The sequence below is a fragment of the Opisthocomus hoazin genome, chromosome W (assembly GCF_030867145.1).
Source record: "Opisthocomus hoazin isolate bOpiHoa1 chromosome W, bOpiHoa1.hap1, whole genome shotgun sequence".
In the NCBI taxonomy this organism is placed as follows: domain Eukaryota; kingdom Metazoa; phylum Chordata; class Aves; order Opisthocomiformes; family Opisthocomidae; genus Opisthocomus; species Opisthocomus hoazin.
The window spans coordinates 206167-223951 of record NC_134453.1 but is presented as its reverse complement, the minus strand read 5'-3'; the positions used below and the strand labels follow the sequence as shown (position 1 = coordinate 223951).

Here is a 17785-nt window from a genome sequence, read left to right as displayed (position 1 = left end):
TATCTGTGCATATGTAGTTGCTATATTCTTCCACCCCTCCCAGTTTAAAAGCCCCCAGACTATATTAAACCGACGCAGATAATAAAATAGTTTCCTTAACAAAAAAGAAGGGGAAATCTGAATCATGAGCTTCAGCTCAAGATATCTGCACTCTGGGTCTGTCCAGGTTTCTCAAACTATACACTTAGAAGTAGAAGGTTGGTTTTGTTGTGGGTTTTTTTGCAGGTTTATATGCCTTCTAACTTCCGAAATCCCAACTGTACTGCTTGCTAAAACTAAATGATCTTTCTCCATCACTTCACAAAGGTATCCAAACAAGTTTCAGTAATATGGGGACAAAGTTCTTACAGCAATGTGGGTAGAGAAAGAATGCAAGTACTATACCTGAGTTGTTCTCCAGCGAAAGGCAGCGGAACTCGCTGACGGCGTCTGCATGGCTGTGTGCAGGCAGCCTCCTCCACGGCGTGGGACGGGCTGCCGGGAGCAGCACTGTGGGGGGGTCAGGAGCTGTCTCTGGCGTGGTGTCACAGCGGCTGGGCACTCTGCTGAGTGCAGAGGGGTCAGGAGCTGTCTCTGGCGTGGTGTCACACTGGCTGGGCACTCCGCTGAGTGCAGAGGGGTCAGGAGCTGTCTCTGGCGTGGTGTCACACTGGCTGCAGGCACTCTGGTGAGTGAGGAAGGGTCAGTAACTGTCTCTGGCGTGGTGTCACACCGGCTGGGCACTCCACTGAGCGCGGAGGGGTCAGGAGCTGTCTCTGGTGTGGTGTCACGCTGGCTGCAGGCACTCTGGTGAGTGAGGAAGGGTCAGTAACTGGCGTGGTGTCACGCCGGCTGGGCACTCCGGTGAGTGCAGAGGGGTCAGGAGCTGTCTCTTGCGTGGTGTCACACCGGCTGGGCACTCTGCTGAGTGCAGAGGGGTCAGGAGCTGTCTCTGGCGTGGTGTCACACCGGCTGGGCACTCTGCTGAGTGCAGAGGGGTCAGGAGCTGTCTCTGGCGTGGTGTCACACCGGCTGTGGGCACCTCACTGCTGCCTCGCAGGGCAACGGCTGGCCAGCGTGCTGTGAACTTGCTGTTGCTGCAGAGCTCTAACATGCGTTGATCAGTTCTCAAGCTGAGTACAGGGTCTGCTGGTACGCAGCCTTTGTCAGCCTGGGTAGGTGCTGATTGACCTTTGAGGATCTGAACCGTAACCATATTTGAATGTGGTAAAGAGAACGTCACAGAACTGTGGAGACTGGGAGGGACCTGTGCAAACTGTCTGACGAAATGAATGCTCCCCGTGGCAGTAGGGTCTGTGGAGGGAAACTGTTGTCGTTCTGAGCCCTTCTTGCAAGGAAATGGTGATGGACAGGCGTTTTCTTACTGTGTCACTGCCTTCAGGAACTGCTGTAACTGTTCTAATCACTGATGTTAAAGGTGAAATACTCTGGTTCTTAAGGACAAGCTGCAAGAGGCATCCATTTCCTTTGGCCCATATCCAGTAAAGCACTTTAAAATTTCAGCACGCCTAAATTCAGCCAACATTTAAATCCCAGTGAAATCAGTGGGATTACAATACGTGACTAAACCTAGGCATTTGTTAGAACTCCCTTTGGCTTGTCATGCCCTTTCCGAACTGGAGCCTTGGGGTTTCTTCCTGAAGTGCAGTTGTTTGGGGATAATATTTATTTTTTGCTTGAAGTATCTGCTAGGCTAAGTTACTTATGTGTGTGTTAGTTGCTTTGGGCTGTTGAATAGGTTTGGAAGAAAGGTTTTAAGGTGATCCAAATAGGCTTCTCTGGCAAAGGAAGAGTTCGTGTGCTTCAGAAAAGCCAATATACTTCTGTTTTCCCTCCCCACGCTGCAGTAAGGTGGGGCAGTTTACATGCAAGAAGCTGCTAATGCAGCATTAAACTTCTGAAAGTGATCCTATTTCTAGCAAGTGATGAGAGGAGGAGCATGAGAGGCTTCTAAAGAAAGAGCTCTCCAAAATTAATGGTTGGGGATTCATTTGGTCTTTGGTTTGGCGTTTTGAATTTCGCGTCCTTGGCCTTTGCTGCCTATGCTGGCCGTGCTCTTTGCCAATCTGTAGAGGACAGTGCTGGGACTCAGCATGGCGCCAGCTGGCCCTAGCTTTGGGTGAGCATCCCCAGCATCCTCTTGCATGTGTCTGTGTCATGCAAACCGCCGGCGGAGAGCCATGCCGTTATAAGCAGTGAGATGTTTGTGTTGTCCTGGGTGAGCATCTTTCTCTGCCGGTCCACCTGGTTTTCTGTCTTGTCCATTTTGTACAGGTTCTGCGGGGTGGAAGATTCCTCTCTTGAGGTGTTCCTTGAATAGCCCTCTAAAAACATGATGCTGTTGGTAGGAAGGATTTTAGAGTTCTGCGTAAGTCTGTCCTAGTGCACTGTTAACCATTTGTCACACGCTGTGCGAACTTTGGAACAGTTGTTACATTGTGGAGGCATCAAGTGGCCAGAATATCATGTTGGAACTCAAGCTGACCCTGGTTAGAAGTATTAACTGCTGTAATTCTCTGACCTGATTTTTTGCACAGCTGAGATCTGGAACCTTCTGGTGGTAGCGATGGTCAGCTGGCGTTTCTGGGTTGCACCACCTGACCCCAGAGGGCATGGAGACCAGTGAACTTCATGCATAAAGTTGTGATTTGGGGAGACAATAGCCAGATACCATGGGTGAAATTTCGTCCTTGGTTTAGCTCACGTACTGCATTGACCTAGTGGTTTTTCAAGTTTTCTTTGGCCAGGATGAGACACTTATTTCTCCCAAAATGCAACTATTTGAACAGCAGGAATGTGTGAATAGTGCCGTCTTCTGACTTGCTCGAGCTGTTCCCTCTTGCCATCTAGTCAAAGCACTGTTCATGCTGAATTGGAGACAGATCTTCCACAGAAATGGTATGAGTGAATATACCTTCTGTATCTAAATAAAGATGTGCAAGCTACCTCCTCAGTAAAACAACCTTTTGTCTTGAGAGTCCTTAAATTGTCTCCCTGGCCACGGAAAACCATCTGCACTGTGTAACTCTTCACTAAGAGATTTCAGGGCTGGTTTTGCTGTCTGTGTAGTTACTGCTTTTCTTCACGCATCAACGACTTTTCCTCATTCCCTCCGGTAATTAATAGCTTTGGCAGGTCTCACACGCATTAAGCTTCAGGGCTGTGTTCATCTTGACATATATTCCTGACTACTGTAAGTCTAATGCATTTCAGTATTACTCCTTCCTTGCACAGAATTTTAGTTCAGGCAGAGTAAGATCTGCTCACTTTCTGGAGTGTGGCATTTTGAGATTTGAGGTGTTTGCTGTGAATTGAAAGATAGGTTTGGGGTATCAGGTGAGGGAGGAGGGGTTGGGAGTCTTGGGGGTTTGAGGTTTTATTTTTAGAGTTTGATCATCCTTCTAGTTTAGTAATTGCACTAGTCTAGTAATGGAGCAAGAACATCTCCATGTTGTGGAAATCAAGCAGTTATTTAACTTCTAAGGTACCACTGCTACAATTTAGTCATACCAGGCTTATTTTAAGAGGTAACAAGAAGAAATGCTGCCTCCCATCCTTGTTGCCACGCGCAGTGAGCCTGAAGCCAGGGTCCATGTGGGTGGGTGTTGCCAGAGCAACCAGCCTCCGCAGCTGCAGCGGATGCAGGAGGGAGTGACGAGGGCTTCCCCATCCGCTCTTTAGACAGAGTAATTTCAGTCACTGGCTAGCACCCTGCTTTTGTTTTTCAAAGTCAGTTGAAAACTGTATGAAAAGTCTTCAACCTGTTACGCAAATGACTTCGCTACACGTAACATCAAACAGCTCTCAGATGTTTCGTGGACATTCTTATGACTTAGTGTGGGGGTTAAGATTTATTTGCCTCCCTAAAGGTGAGGCAGACGTACTTTCTGACATCCTGTGCAAGGATGTATGTTTGGCGTGCATGGGAGGACAGCCCAAGTTGTCCTGAGGATGTAGGCACCTCTCTCCCGTTGACTGCTATCCGGCAGCCAAGAGACCTGGAGAAGCCCATCTGTCCAGCCTCTGCAGAGCCGAAACTCCTCGGGTTGGTTCCCCTCTGAAGGTGCTTGTTTCCAGGGCTGTAGGTAATTAAAGTGGTCCCAGGATTCTTCTTTGTTCGCACCCTGTCGTTGCCATGCCTGTCAGCTTTCCGCTTTCTTCTCTCTCCTGTTGAATGCCGGCAGTACCCACGATACCTGCCTCCCAGGACCAGCTGGGGGTTGCTCCAGAAGTTTTTAAGAACTTCTTTGAGTTCTGAATGTACGAAATCTGATCTTTTTTTTGGCTGTAAGAAGCATTGCGTCTTTCAAGGAGGTACAGAGTACCTATAAAATACTGATTTGCTGATGATTCTCAAAGTTTTGTAGGTATCTTAGTGATACGCAGAAAACTGCTGCAGGCTCTCTTTCAGTGTTGCAGCAGCAAAGAAAACATTTTATTTGGAACACCCATTAGATTATCAGCTCTGCTTTTAGTGGAAATAATGGGTTCATTTTAATGACAAAATAGCTGTGCTTCATGCCAAGCCATTTATGTGTCCTAGCAGGTAGAGAAATGCATGTTTGCACACTGCCTTGTAATCGCAGGGATGATGATTTGCTGGTTAAAGGTGGAGCGGGGTTCGCAGCGCATGCATCGGGAGTAGGACTCTCGTTACACATCGCAGCAGGAGAAGCCCTGCTCATTTCTGTCGTACTGTCTTTGCTGGCACAATCCTGGTTACAGCGCGGCAGTCGCCTCCTGTTAAAACACACTTTCCTCTGATGGGACATCTGGAGCACACCGTTTGCTAGCTGTGTGCAATATATTTTGTTTGGCTTTTCTTTTTTGAGGAGTGGGGTCAGATGAGACGACTGTGAGCCCAGCAGAAGTAGTTTATAAATGTCAGTGAAACGCATGTGAAACTATTTTGTACTGGATGAAGTACAGAAAAGAGAAAGAAAACTCTGTGTTTCTGTAGCCCTTCATAAACAACAGCAACACCCAGCTGGCAGAAAACCAGCAATGAACTCGAACCAGAGTTTAATAAGTTCAATTTAAAAATTATGGAAATATTTTTGCATTATAACTCTTAGTTACTGTATACCACGTTTGTTTAGAAATATGACGTTTATGTGCACATATATACATGATTTTCATTGTTTTAAATAGGCCTTAACACAGTGCAGTATTTTGTCTCCCTCTTTTTTTTTGTTGTGAAGACTAAATTTCCACAACTGGAAAAGCTCTGTCTGATATCAAGCAACAAACATTTCCCTTTCGTAACAGAATGTGACAGAAAAGAAGCATAAAAGCCAGGTTTGTTATCTAAAGGTTTCCAACCAACTCTATTTATTTTCCTTTTAGACTCATTGGTTAAAATATTTTCTTATTGCTATCATCTTGGTACTAGTCAATAGTTATGATAAAGTTAATTTGTAATAATAGCTGTCTTGAGAATGATATTAGTAATATTTTTACATATACAAGTGATACTGAGTCATCAGTGACAGCAGCTTCTCAAATTAGCAGATGGTGGCCCTATAAGAAAAACGTGTTTTCTTGCCTTACCCCTCAATTTATTCCCAGACTGAACAAAGATAACTAGGTAGTAGCATCTGTTGAGGTAATATTTCCTGTTAAACTCCATCTGCCTGACAGATCTGAAGGTGTTCAAACTACGGTATATATAAGGTACAAAAGGTATAATTAGAATTTTGATGTATCCGAAACAGCAGTTGGTTTTAATTATACAAGATGGACATTTTGGGGCAGGTCTGAGAAGAAGTAATAAAAAAACCAGCAAGTAGAGAAACGATGCTCAGCCGCTGACTTTGCTACCTAGATTATTATTTGCATGCATGCAGTGCAAAATGTAAATTTTTGCCTTATCTGAAGCCAAGCCATTTCTTGCGTGTTGGGCTTGTGTAATGGTTGGCATTGTTCCTGCAAAAGGGGGGTGGAGAAAGGCTTTCAGCACGGGTCAATCCAATTTCTCTGCTTGCAAAGACTGTAGTGTGGCATTTGAACCCAGCTAGTAGGCATGACAGACTACCCGGGGTTCAGATCAGGTTTTGCTGTTTGCCATTCTGTTGTTACCACAAGTCCATAAATCACTCACTGAATAATTTTTACCCATCTTGAATGGACAAAATGATAAAAATAAGGCTGTGAGGTTATTTTCTCTTCCAAAACTATAAGGAGCTCTGAAGCAGTCCCTGCCTCCAGCCCCAGCTCTGCCTGTCAGGGCCAGACGTGGGACCATGCCTGTGGTGAGGGCAGTGCCCACGCCGGGGGCCCCGGGCGCAGCTGGCCCGACCTTGCGGCACCCTGGCAGCTGCCTCTGAAACCTCCTCATGATTTTTTTTCAAACCTTACTTTGCTGCAAGAGTAAGAACAGGATGCCTAACGGACAGCTGAACCTTCACGGTGGGAACCCAATAGACCATCTCATGCTGTGTGCTTTCCTATCAAACTTAAAACTGTTCAACCATTTAATTTTCAGTACGATTTCAGCAAGGGGTTTTTTTGGCTTTGTGCTTCCTTCAAAGCACTTGCCGGGCTCACAGGGATTGCCGTGTGCCACCAGCTGCAGGAGCAGGACCCAAGGGGAGGGCTGTGCCAGCGGAAGCTCCATCCTCGGCCATGGACTTGGCTGTGGAGCTCAGGAGAGGCTGCTCCAGCTTGGTGAGACCACGGGGGATGTGACGGGGTGGTGAAGCCTCCTCTGGCCTCAGACGCCCCGGACCGGGTCTGGGAGGAGGCGAGTGAAGGCCTGCCACGCAGTGCGGGCACTCGGGCATGTATGGACTGAACAGAGGTGCAGGGCTTGCCCGGGAAGTTCTTGCTCTGCTTCTCCGTCTGCCCTGGCTGCGGGGCCACTTTCAGTGCATGAGCTTTGTATGTCCAGATCCCGAGATCTGCAGTCTCGGTCCGGGTTTCTCAGTGTTGTTGTAACTGTTGCTGCAATGCGGGCATTATTTTTATTGCCAGAAGTTTATTCTGTCCTTCCTCCCATCCACCGTGCCATTGGGGCGGGGAGTGAGCAACTGTGACTGATGTTCAGGGAATAGTTTTGACAGAGAAAAAAGAAGAGATTGAACATTTCAATAAAACCAAGATATTTTGCTTTTAGATTGTTGTTGGCATAAGGTCTGTGCTTTGAGATGTCTTTGGTGTATTCTTCCATAGTGAAAAGATGGTTTGAAACAATCTAGGAAAAAATTTTGCCACCAAGTCACACAGATTCTTCAAGCTCTATTAGTAATAATAGCAATGCCCTTCACCTTGTCCACTTCTGATCCTGGCCATACTGTGTTCGCCTTTGGAATCCATCAGCCTTTAGCCGGAGCACCTGCTGATGAAACAAGCCAAGTTCATTTTGGGGCCTTTGAGGGACGGGGGTGTGGTACAGATATTACTAATTTTTAAAGTTCAAATCGCTTCTCATGCAAGAGATTTTTTTCTGCAAACAGACGCTGAAGGTTCCTGTTGTCCCTAGATGGACGTGGATGCACATGGATACCTGCAAGCAAAGACCAAGGAGTCGTATGGCTCTAACTTTCTTTGCTTCACTTTTAATGTGCTAGTAAGATCCTGTCTAACGAAGCGCGGGTTTGCCCTCCCGAAGACTGCTGCAGCTGCCCCATTTGGAAAGCGAGGCTGGTGCATCTGCAGGGACTTGGTGAGGCCTGGGGCAGAATGAAGCCGCACATGCTGAGCCCGGGCATAGGCAGGCATTTGGTGAGGGAGCAGCAGCTGCGTGGGAGCGTGATTTTGAGATGGAGGTTTCTGAGAGGCGAAGGGACAAAGAGGCAAGATGGCCAGGCTGCAACGCTGGACAAGCCCCCGCAGACAATGCGTGCGGAGGCTGGAGGAGCCGCTGCCCACGATGTGCTTGTAATCTCCCTGAGCAGCCTGCCATTAAACACAATCTCATCAGGGCCACGGCAGGCGCAGCTGGATCTGGGTATTGTCCCCAGTGACAGCGACGCAGGGGGATGCTCTCCGGGCTGGAAGCTCTCTGCGCTGGGGGGATGCTCTCCAGGATGGAAGCCCTGGAAGGCCTCTGTGCGGGGGGATGCTGACAGTGTTGTGAGCTCAGCCGCACGCCTGGGCTAGCCGGTTTTGGCAGAGCTGGGCACGGGTCCTCCCTTCTGCTGGGTCTGGGGGTGCTCAGCAGGGCAGGTCTCCAGTGCAGCGCCCTCTGAGCATGCACTGATGATGAGGAAAGCCGAGCTCATCCGCCCCAGCCTGGGATCATCCGAGCAAGTGATGGTACAGCACTGCTCAGTGTGCACACCGCAGCTTTGCATGCTTTGCGGTGCCAGGCTTAGCATTGCTCCATGGCACGTTGTAACTGGGAAGTTATGTTTACCAACTCCCAACTTACGCCAGAACAGAACCACTAAACGACGTGTAACACAGATGCCTGTGGATTATTTTTGATAGTGAGTTCACAGCGGCAGCTGTATAGAGAGACTGTTGGTCCTTCACTGTAATCTCCTGCTGTCGGTAATTCTCAGGACAAAAGCAGTTGTTGCTGAAACTCTCCAACTCACACTCGTTCTTGACTTATTTCCCAGGCAACTGTTGGCGCAGGAGCCAACTCAGTTGTTGTTAAATACCGTTAAGTGGACAATCACTGCAGAAGCAGCAATGTTTGCACTCTGGAAGAATGGAACTGGTGACAATAGCACCTGTCTTTCCTAGGGAGGGATCCTCGTGCCACAGGCGGTGGATTCACTGGAGCTCTCAACGGTCAGTACAGCATTTTGAGGCATTCAGATGTCTCCCTGCCGTTTGTAAAAATCCTATTTTCTTAAAATGATCACTAGGGAAAATGATGTGTATAACAGCAAAGTTTGTAAGGTGCTTCGGAGATTATTTCTTTTTATTATTAACTGTTTAACATAAATATGAGCTTGCCGATATTTTAAATATTCTGGATTTAATCCGAGGTTTTAGATCAACACATAGAGTAGAAAACTATACTTGCATTCCTCCCATATCTTATCAAAAATTTTGATCAAAGTTGTTTCTGCTTTTGATTTGAGTCATCACAGGGTTTGAGTGTCTGTTACTGCTCTTGGAAGACTTTTCACAGAACCTGGTATGCTTCTCTGCCAAGCAGCTTTTCCAGCACTTTGAGAGTTTCAGCTGGCTCTCCTTGGCGCCGGCCATGTCCTGCTGCCCCCTCCCCACAGTCCCCACGCAGCCCAGACTCCACAAGCACCAAAAAACAGGCCCTCAAGCAACCAGCCCCACTTGGGGTGACGGTTTGCTAATTGCTGCGTATTTAGGGGGTTGTTCAGTAGACATCTTTACGGCAGTAGCAAAGGAAGTTTTCAATACGGAAAGCAGTGTTCTTACACAAACTAAATGGAATTTGTATAACCCTGACTCATCTTTGGTAGCCTTTGGTGGTGATGACTCAGATGTCCTTCCTCCAGCAGGAGATACCAAGTACCAGCACGGAAAGTCTGAGATTGCTTGAAAGACTCCCAGGCTGTGCCAGCTGCAAATCAGCAAGCCGCCTTTATTTTTATTTTTGCTTCAATTGTAGGAAGAACATCACGGGCAGCTCGAAATCAGCAACTACAGAGAGACGAAGCTGCTGCTGACATCCTCATCTGCGAGGACAGCGTTTCCTGAGGTAAACAGGAGAAAAGTAGCACAAAAACTGCTTCTTGCTGGAGACAATGCTGCACCTAATTGAGCTTCTTCCAGCTGCAAAGGTTTCTTAGTTGGCTGCTAGTGGCTTTCACTTGGTTCTTCTGATGACTTGCTCACAGTCCAGCTCTGAATGTTTTGGATTCCCCTTTATCCTTATTTTATGAGGTGCTTATTCCATTTTATGGGGTGGGCTATGGAAGGGCAGAGGTAAACGTGTGGCTGTGTGGCCTGGCCACCGGCATAAGCCCCAAGGCCACCGTCACGAGCCCCGCCACGCAGGCATGTGGAGCATGCTGCCTGCTCTGCGCTGAGTTCCTCAAGCTCATCGGCACAACGAGCTATGCAGCATTGCCCAGCTCGGTAGATAAAGTCTTCCATCTCCTGCCAAAGACCTTCCCAAAGCAAGGGTGCACCTGTGCCAGTTATGCCCCTTCTCAGGCCGCTGCTGGGGTTATCTAGTACAGTCTCTTCTTTCACTTCGTAGTTTCTAGCTTTAGGAGAAAGGAGTCTTTGGAGCGCATGGATGGTGTCTGCCTCTCCTCGCGCAGGTGGGCCGTGGCTCTGAAATGGCAGCAGGGACCAAGCCTCGCAGGACGCATTGGTGTAGGCAGACAGGGTATACGTAAATGATCATAACTGCTAGCAATTTCTTTTTACGTATTTTACTTCATTGCTTGAAGTGATGGAATGAGTAGTTTGGTAGGATGTATACTCAACTACACAAAGATTTTCTGTTCGGAGAAAATTGTATTAGATACTGTCTAAAATAAAACCTAAATGTTGCAAAAATTCTTCCTCTCCTTGTCCAGTTTGTAGGACTCCAGCCTTGGGAGAAGGTGCCTCCAGCGTCAGCAGGCGGCCTGTGGAAACTCCACCTATAGCTCCTATAGGGAGTGCCTAACGAGGACGGCTGTGGACCCCGACAGCCGGTGAGCCAGGCAGTATTGTGCATGACGTGACACTTCACCAACACCACAGTGAGAAATCCTCTCCCAGCCCTGTGTGTAGGTTCAGCTCGATCGTTTTGCTCCCAGTGCTGTGTAAACGCAGGTGAACAGACAGCATTCAAATAGCTGTTGATAGCACCATCTGCAAAAAGCTGATGGCTCATTCATTACGCAGTGGGAGCCAGCACAGCCAGTCTAATCAGATACTGTATGATGAATAATTCAGAAATAATCCTCGTATACTCGAATAAATATCAGGAGAAGGAAGGAAGAAACGCCATACATATGGCACGTTGAGGGAACAAAACAGCCATTTTTCAATGTCCTAAGCTGAGGAGCGTTGTTACACTGGATGTTAATCACGCAGGTGGCTAATGCTTGAAGAGAAAGCTGACGGAGGGGTTTCTGGCCCGCCATTTGGAATGTGTTAGTAAGCAGAAAAGACCATAGTGCTCATGGGAAAACCATGAGCCTTACGTTTTGCAATATGTGTGTGGTCCTGTTGTGTAACGTGCTGGTGACACCGGCAGAGGATGGAGTTTGAGGCAACGGCTGGGAAAACCTGGGGCCAGGCCTAGCCTTCTGCAGTGCCCATCTGTGCTGCTGGGCAATCCGCTCTGACCCGATGTGTGCTGTCCCTCGCACAGCTCCTGCTCGCACACACACACACACCTTCCACCACAGCGTTCCACCCTCAAACCACTTGTTTGGCTGGAGTACATGGTGCAGTGCAGTCACAATACTGACCAACCAGATAATTGTTCAGTGGGGCCTCTCGGCAGCTCGTATAGATGCTATACGCAATTCCCTTTGTTTGAGGTATTTTGGTGCAGAACAAAACAAGACTGTATCAGCTGGCACTGTGCGCTCGCAACCCAGAAAGCCAGCCGTCCCCTGGGCTGCATCCCCAGCAGTGTGGGCACAGGGCGAGGGAGGGGGTTCTGCCCCTCTGCTCTGCTCTGGTGACACCCCCCAGGAGTCCTGCGTCCAGCTCTGGAGCCCTCAGCACAGGACAGAGCTGGAGCTGTTGGAGCGGGGCCAGAGGAGGCCCCAGCAGTGATCCGAGGGCTGGAACCCCTCTGCTGGGAGGAAAGGCTGGTAGAGCTGGGGCTGTTCAGCCTGGGGAGGAGAAGGCTGTGGGGAGACCTCAGAGCAGCTTTCCAATGCTTAAAGGGGGCTTGTAAGAAAGATGGGGACAGGCTTTTTAGCAGGGCCTGTTGTGACAGGACAAGGGGTAATGGTTTTAAACTGAAAGAGGGTGGATTTAAATTAGATAGAACACAGAAATTCTTCACACTGAGGGTGGTGAGGCCCTGGCCCAGGCCGCCCAGAGAAGCTGTGGCTACCCCCTCCCTGGCAATGTTCGAGGCCAGGTTGGACGGGCCTCTCAGCACCCTGGGCTGGTGGAAGGGGTCCCTGCCCATGGCAGGGGATTGGAATTAGATGATCTATAATGTCCCTTCCAACCCAAACCAGTCTGTGATTCCATGGTCCTAACAATTGCCTGAAGGTGTGCACAAAGCATGGCTAATGCAAGTCAGCATGTCAGCAAAGTCACATCCTTCATGATGGGCTTAGGCAAAGGGCCACAGAGCAAGCAGCGTGAGAGAGGCTGGAGTTAGGGCTGCTCCCAGCAGAGCCTGTGCCTTCCCTTCACTTATCTCCATCTTAGATTTGCCAAAAACGGTACTCTGGTGCAGAAGAAATGTCTTTCTAAGTTTTGACAATCATCAAATCATCACAAGTTTTCCTACTTCATTTTTCCTACTTCACGTCTCAGAATGCTTGGGCCTAAAGGCGCCATTTTGCCAACAGATGCAAACCTGTGGCAGCTCTCCCCAGAGCTGCAGGGCAGAACCATCTGCCACGAACACCAGTCCCACCTCTGGGCAGCCTGAGGATGATGAGCCAGCAAGTGTTGCAGGCATATGGCCTATGTACTGGGTCTAGTACCTGTGCAACAGTGAGTTATATATGCATATAAAAAGTCATTTCGCTACCCACCAAATTTAAAACCAACTTGTAAAGCATATCTATTAAATAGCAAGACCTCTCACATCAGCCTATAGCTTACACTTCAAGGCTTCAGAGTTAGAATGCATCTGTACACAGTCTGCGCACATTTTCTATCACCGTACTTTTGCTACAACAATTCAACACGCTCTTCTTCTGAACTAATCCCAGTGGAAAATGAAAACTGCATTGCTTCTGCAGAATATTCTCGACAAGGATTACCAAACTGTGCCGCAAAAGTCCAGTAGAACTGGCACACTTTTTCATTATTTTGATTTTAAAAAATGAAGGCTAAAAAACAAGTTGTCAGTCCTCAGTTTATTTACTTTTGGAACCTCCATGGAGCAGCAAACCTTTCCTTGCAGCACAGGGGGTCACTCGCTCCTGATGTCCAGCCTAGATGAACAGTGGTTTCACCACAGATCTGAAGCACTTAGCAGGAGGGACTCAGACCCATGCCTCGCTCACACTGCTGGTGGCAGGGTCTGGTTTCCTGGCCGTGCTCTGTTCAATGCAGGATTATAAACACGGAAGCAAAGCACCATCTACCAGAATATCCTGGCAGCTGAGTACGTTGTAGGAGGTAGGAAATGAAGGTGTGGACATTGCGAAGGAGCAAACCTGACTCCCCAGCACCCTGGGAGTAACCTAACCACCGAGCAATGGGGAGGAGGTCTCTGCCGACGCTGCTGTTGCCCCTGCTGCAGGGAGCCAGCTGGGCCAGCCCCTTTGGCCCAGATGCAGACCAGTGCTGCAGCTTAGCCAGGAGGCAGGGCTTAAAGCAGCCCCCAAAGGCTCGCTGGCGATTGTCCGGGAGTTTGGTGAACTGCAGATTAGATCCAGGCATCTAGAGTGAGAACCAGGTGAATTTTAACTCCCCCACCTGCCTGTGGGGCGAGTCTTGGCTATAAATCAGAGCTCTGGAGTCTACCAGATGGCCAGGTGCCACGACGCCACAGCACTTTGACAAACATGTCACATGACAAATTTCCATTTCAATGTGCTATTGGGCCAGAAGCTATCTTAACAGAAGAAATTGACCTTTAGAGTCTACAGGTGTGGCTACAAGTGTGTGTGTGTCTGTCATATATTTGTCTGTTTACTAGAATGAGAGATATTTTCCACTCAAAGTCATCCTAGATTTTAATTTTTACGCGACCTCAATAGTAGTTAAGATGTGTTTTCAGTTTGGTTAAAGATTTCTCCCTACCAAAGTCCTTCATCTTATCTCTTATGCAATCCACTTCTCTTAATAAATCTCATCTTTTAAAAGCAATCCTACAGCTTTCAGTCCAAACTATAATAGAAGACTTATTTTAATAACCAGGAAGGGAAACTGATTTTTTTTTTTTTTCCCAAGGAAATATCTACAGAGAAGTCATAGGAGCATCTGAAAAGAGGAAGTTTAGTTGTAAGCTTTTTTTTAATACTGAATGTTTAAATATAGTGGTTAATTAAGAGTACCATTGCATTCTAAACAGTGATCAAAAGAAAAATGTAAGTATTCTAAAACAAGAATGTAAGTATTCTAAAACAAGAAATGCAGGTTTCTGCTCTGCTCTTGTGGATAATATGATACAGGAAATTGTAAGGTGAAAACCTAAAAAACCAACTGAAGTAACAGACACTATTAAGTTTTTGCCAGAAGTTGTAAAGCTGTTAGTCTAAAAAAGAAATTTAGGATTGGGAATATGGAACTTGTATTTTACCCTTCTCGCTTAAACTACTAGCCAGCAAGGAAATGTTTTGTTATTCAGTAAAAACAATAAACAAAACTGGGAAAGGACAAAAAGGGCACCACTTATTCTGACATTAAAAAATTAAATGTAAATTTATCTTATTTTTTATTGTGTCAATCCACCTGCAAAATAATCTTTGGCCCCAGCACATTTTGAATGCTTAAAAGCTACGTTTGTAGCTATTTATATTTAACACAGTTAAAACAGATTCCTACACAGAAAGTGTGGGATGAAAACAGCACGTTTTAGAGTTCTGGATTTCAAGAGCCTTAAAATCCTTAAGAAGTTAAATAATTAAGAAGTTATTATTGCACACAAGTTCAGCATTCACTGCAGCATCAAAGGGAAAACGTTTGAATTGGCAGCACTCCTTGCTGACTGCTGAGAAGTAAGAGGAGGCTGTACTGGAGCTCTTCAGGAAAAAGCAAAGGTGGGGCTAAAGATTCACAGTTCCTGGAAAATGAAGTACCTGGTATGCGACCCGATAGCACAGCTCACTGCTCCATCAGCGCAGGTGACCAGGCGATCGCCTCTCAGTGCTGTTCTGGAGTCAAAGTAGAAGGAATATGCCCGTGGTTTCATTTGTCTTGACTGAGACTTTCCACCATGAGGACAGCAGTGTCAGAGGCTTTGCTCCTAGCCACTGCAAAGCCAATGGAGAAAACAGAATTGTCTTAAAAAATGGTGATTTCTTCTGCCATTGGTTCCAAGGATTATATTCTGTGTGGGGAAGTGAATGGAGCCTCTGCTTTGGACACCTGTCATCTGATCCAGAAGAGCAAATCCTAGTCTAATCTGGGTTGTCGACTCCGTGCACTGCCAGCAGCTGCTTGCGCACCCGAACACCTCGCTGCCGACGGCGGGGGCTCTTCCAGCCCACCCTCTCTCCCCAGCCACCTTCAGGGTCTCCCCCTTCCCCACCCATGGAGAGGGGCCGTGGCACGATGCTTCTAGCTGGCCACAGGACAGTGAGGAGGTACTTTCAGATAGAAACTTCAGCGGTGGAGATTCAGCAGCTGTGGGGAACCAAAACCCTCCTGACCGACTATGCAAGTTACTTCCCTGTGCAGCCCCAGCTGCCGAGACGGGATAAAGCAAGGGACTCCAGTTTCCACCTCTGGAAATGCTGGAGGAACCTAAACCACCCGTTGCCTCCCCAGCAGCTAACTGAAATGGCTTTACCTACAGAGTCACGACACCTGTGACCTGACTTTAGGACTAAATCTCAGATCAAAGATGTAAGGTCAACATGCTAAAAAACCTGCGAAAGCCTCACAAAGCAGAAGTGCCGCTGTAGGGACACTTGCATTGCAATTGCCTGCTACTTTGTGTGTTTGAACTAAAGAGCCATTGGAGAAGAGCTGTCAGCCTGGTACCAGTGGTAAATGATACTTAAAATTCTCTTGATTTTATTTTTGAAAGTCAAATACTTAGCGTGACAGACTTTTTCTGCCATGGAGGTGTCAAGGACACCTGGCTGGAAGGAAAACAAGTAAATCTGTCTGAAAGACAGCACGCACAGGGACCTTTATGCCATGTATAAACTGTGAAATGAATTAACATTTCAGATATTAATACAAAAGTAGTAGTAGCAGCTGCCATCTTCTTTACACTATTATGCAAGCCAACCACAGAAATCCAATGTAAGAAAACAGACTGTAGTTTTCACTTCTTTTAACAAATCAGTTTACTAGCTAATTGGGAAGAAATAGGGTGCTATAAATATTACGGCCTGATTCTGCAAGTCACTTGCAGGATGAGCCCTAGGCTTGTGCGAGCTGAATTTCATGGCCCTTCTTGAACATTAAAACTAGTGCAGAACACAAATCCATTTATTTTTTATGTAAGCTACCAAACTGGCTCATGGTATTCAAATTCTATAAACTCGCCACACTCACCAATTGCCACAGCTGGCAAAGGAGCAGTTTGCTCTTCTGGTTAACTCAGACGTGTCAGGATTTGTCCCTGGTGCAGTCCCGCGTGCTGGGATGCGAGCAGCTGGGGCGCGAGCCTGCCCGTGCAATACCTGTGAACAGAGGTCACATCAGGAGCTCTGTTAGCGGGAACGCAGTAGGCCTTTGTCACTTTGCTGCCTTACCAACAGGCTTGTAAGAGATGTTAATAAAACATTACTTCAACCAGAATATGTATTTATTGTCTATATAGTCTGTAAAAGGCCAAGCTGATAGCATAAACTTGAGATGGGTGATGTGTATTTAAAGCCATTAATACGATCCAATGAAATGATTCACTTGCGAAACTTTCAATTCTGGAACCCCTACTGCACACTTGTGAAATACACTGTCCCATGACAGAAAAGGAGGAAATTTCATACTAAAATTTGTGACAATGGCATTAATGCCACATTGCTTTGCAGCAAACAAAAGGCTATTGCCAAAGGCGGCTTGTCACAAGAGGTAATAGCCAACACAGCCAAACTACCTCCAGAAGGACCAAATAATTTCATGTTAATCTTTTTTTGTGAGGTGTGATAGCATCGGTACCGGACAAAGTTCTAGGCTGGGATTTTTTTAAGTGTGGCAATATGTTAAGATGGCGCATGTCATGGAGCGTGTGGCAGGGACGGTGACCGCCAGCCCAGCTGCTGTCCCGCTGTTGCCCAGGCCACCGAGGCCTGGCCACCATCCCACCGCTGCCAAGGCCCGCCATGTGTGCCACCGCCCAGGCTGCCGAGGCCCAGCCACCATCCCACCACTACCCAGGCCAGGAAGGCCCACCATGTCTGCCGCCATCCCACCCCAACCCAGGCCAGGAAGGCCCGCCATGTCTGCCGCCATCCCACCACCACCCAGGCCAGGAAGGCCCGCCATGTCTGCCGCCATCGCACCACCACCCAGGCCAGGAAGGCCCGCCATGTCTGCCGCCGCCCAGGCCGCCACACCTGCCCAAGCAGAGGGGCCGCGCTGCAGAGCGCCGGCCGCCCCGCCCGCGAAAGGCCCGGTTCCACAGCGTGTCACTTCTCCCGCCCTTCGCTGACAGGAACCGAAGCAGGGCGATGGAGGCCCGGGCCGTGGGTGTGCCCGCCCTGCGCCGGGGGCTCTGCCACGGCGGCTGCCAGGCCTGGGGCGCCCCGGGCAGGCGGACCCCTTCCCCGCGGGGAGGCCCGGCGGGCCCCGAGGCGCAGGGCACCGCGGCTCTGGGGCGGCGCGGCCGCGGGCCTGCCCCGTCCCTGCCGGCAGGGCCTGGCGCGGCGACGGCCCGGGGCGGGGATCGGCACCGGCCCGCCGGCGCTGCCCTGCCCGAGCGCCCGCCGGCGCCGCTCGCTGCCCTTCGGGGTGGGCCGTGCTGGCTGCCCGGGCTCGGCGTGCGGCGGAGCGGGGAACCACCGCCCCCCCCCCACCCCGGCCCGGGCTGCGGGAGGCCGCGACCCGGCCGGCCCCGGCGGCGGCGCCTGCCCGCGGAGTGCTCGGA

General features: G+C 48.6%; 1 long non-coding RNA gene across 1 annotated transcript; it reads right to left on the bottom strand.

The window, feature by feature from the left end:
• Window positions 1-5523: 5523 nt before the first annotated feature.
• LOC142365442 (uncharacterized) lies at window positions 5524-17351 on the bottom strand. The gene is made up of 4 exons (XR_012766476.1): window positions 17256-17351; window positions 16252-16379; window positions 14823-14996; window positions 5524-7336 (listed from the first exon to the last, which is right to left on the bottom strand). It is a non-coding gene; the product is annotated as an uncharacterized LOC142365442 (long non-coding RNA).
• Between the last annotated feature and the right edge of the window lie 434 nt (window positions 17352-17785).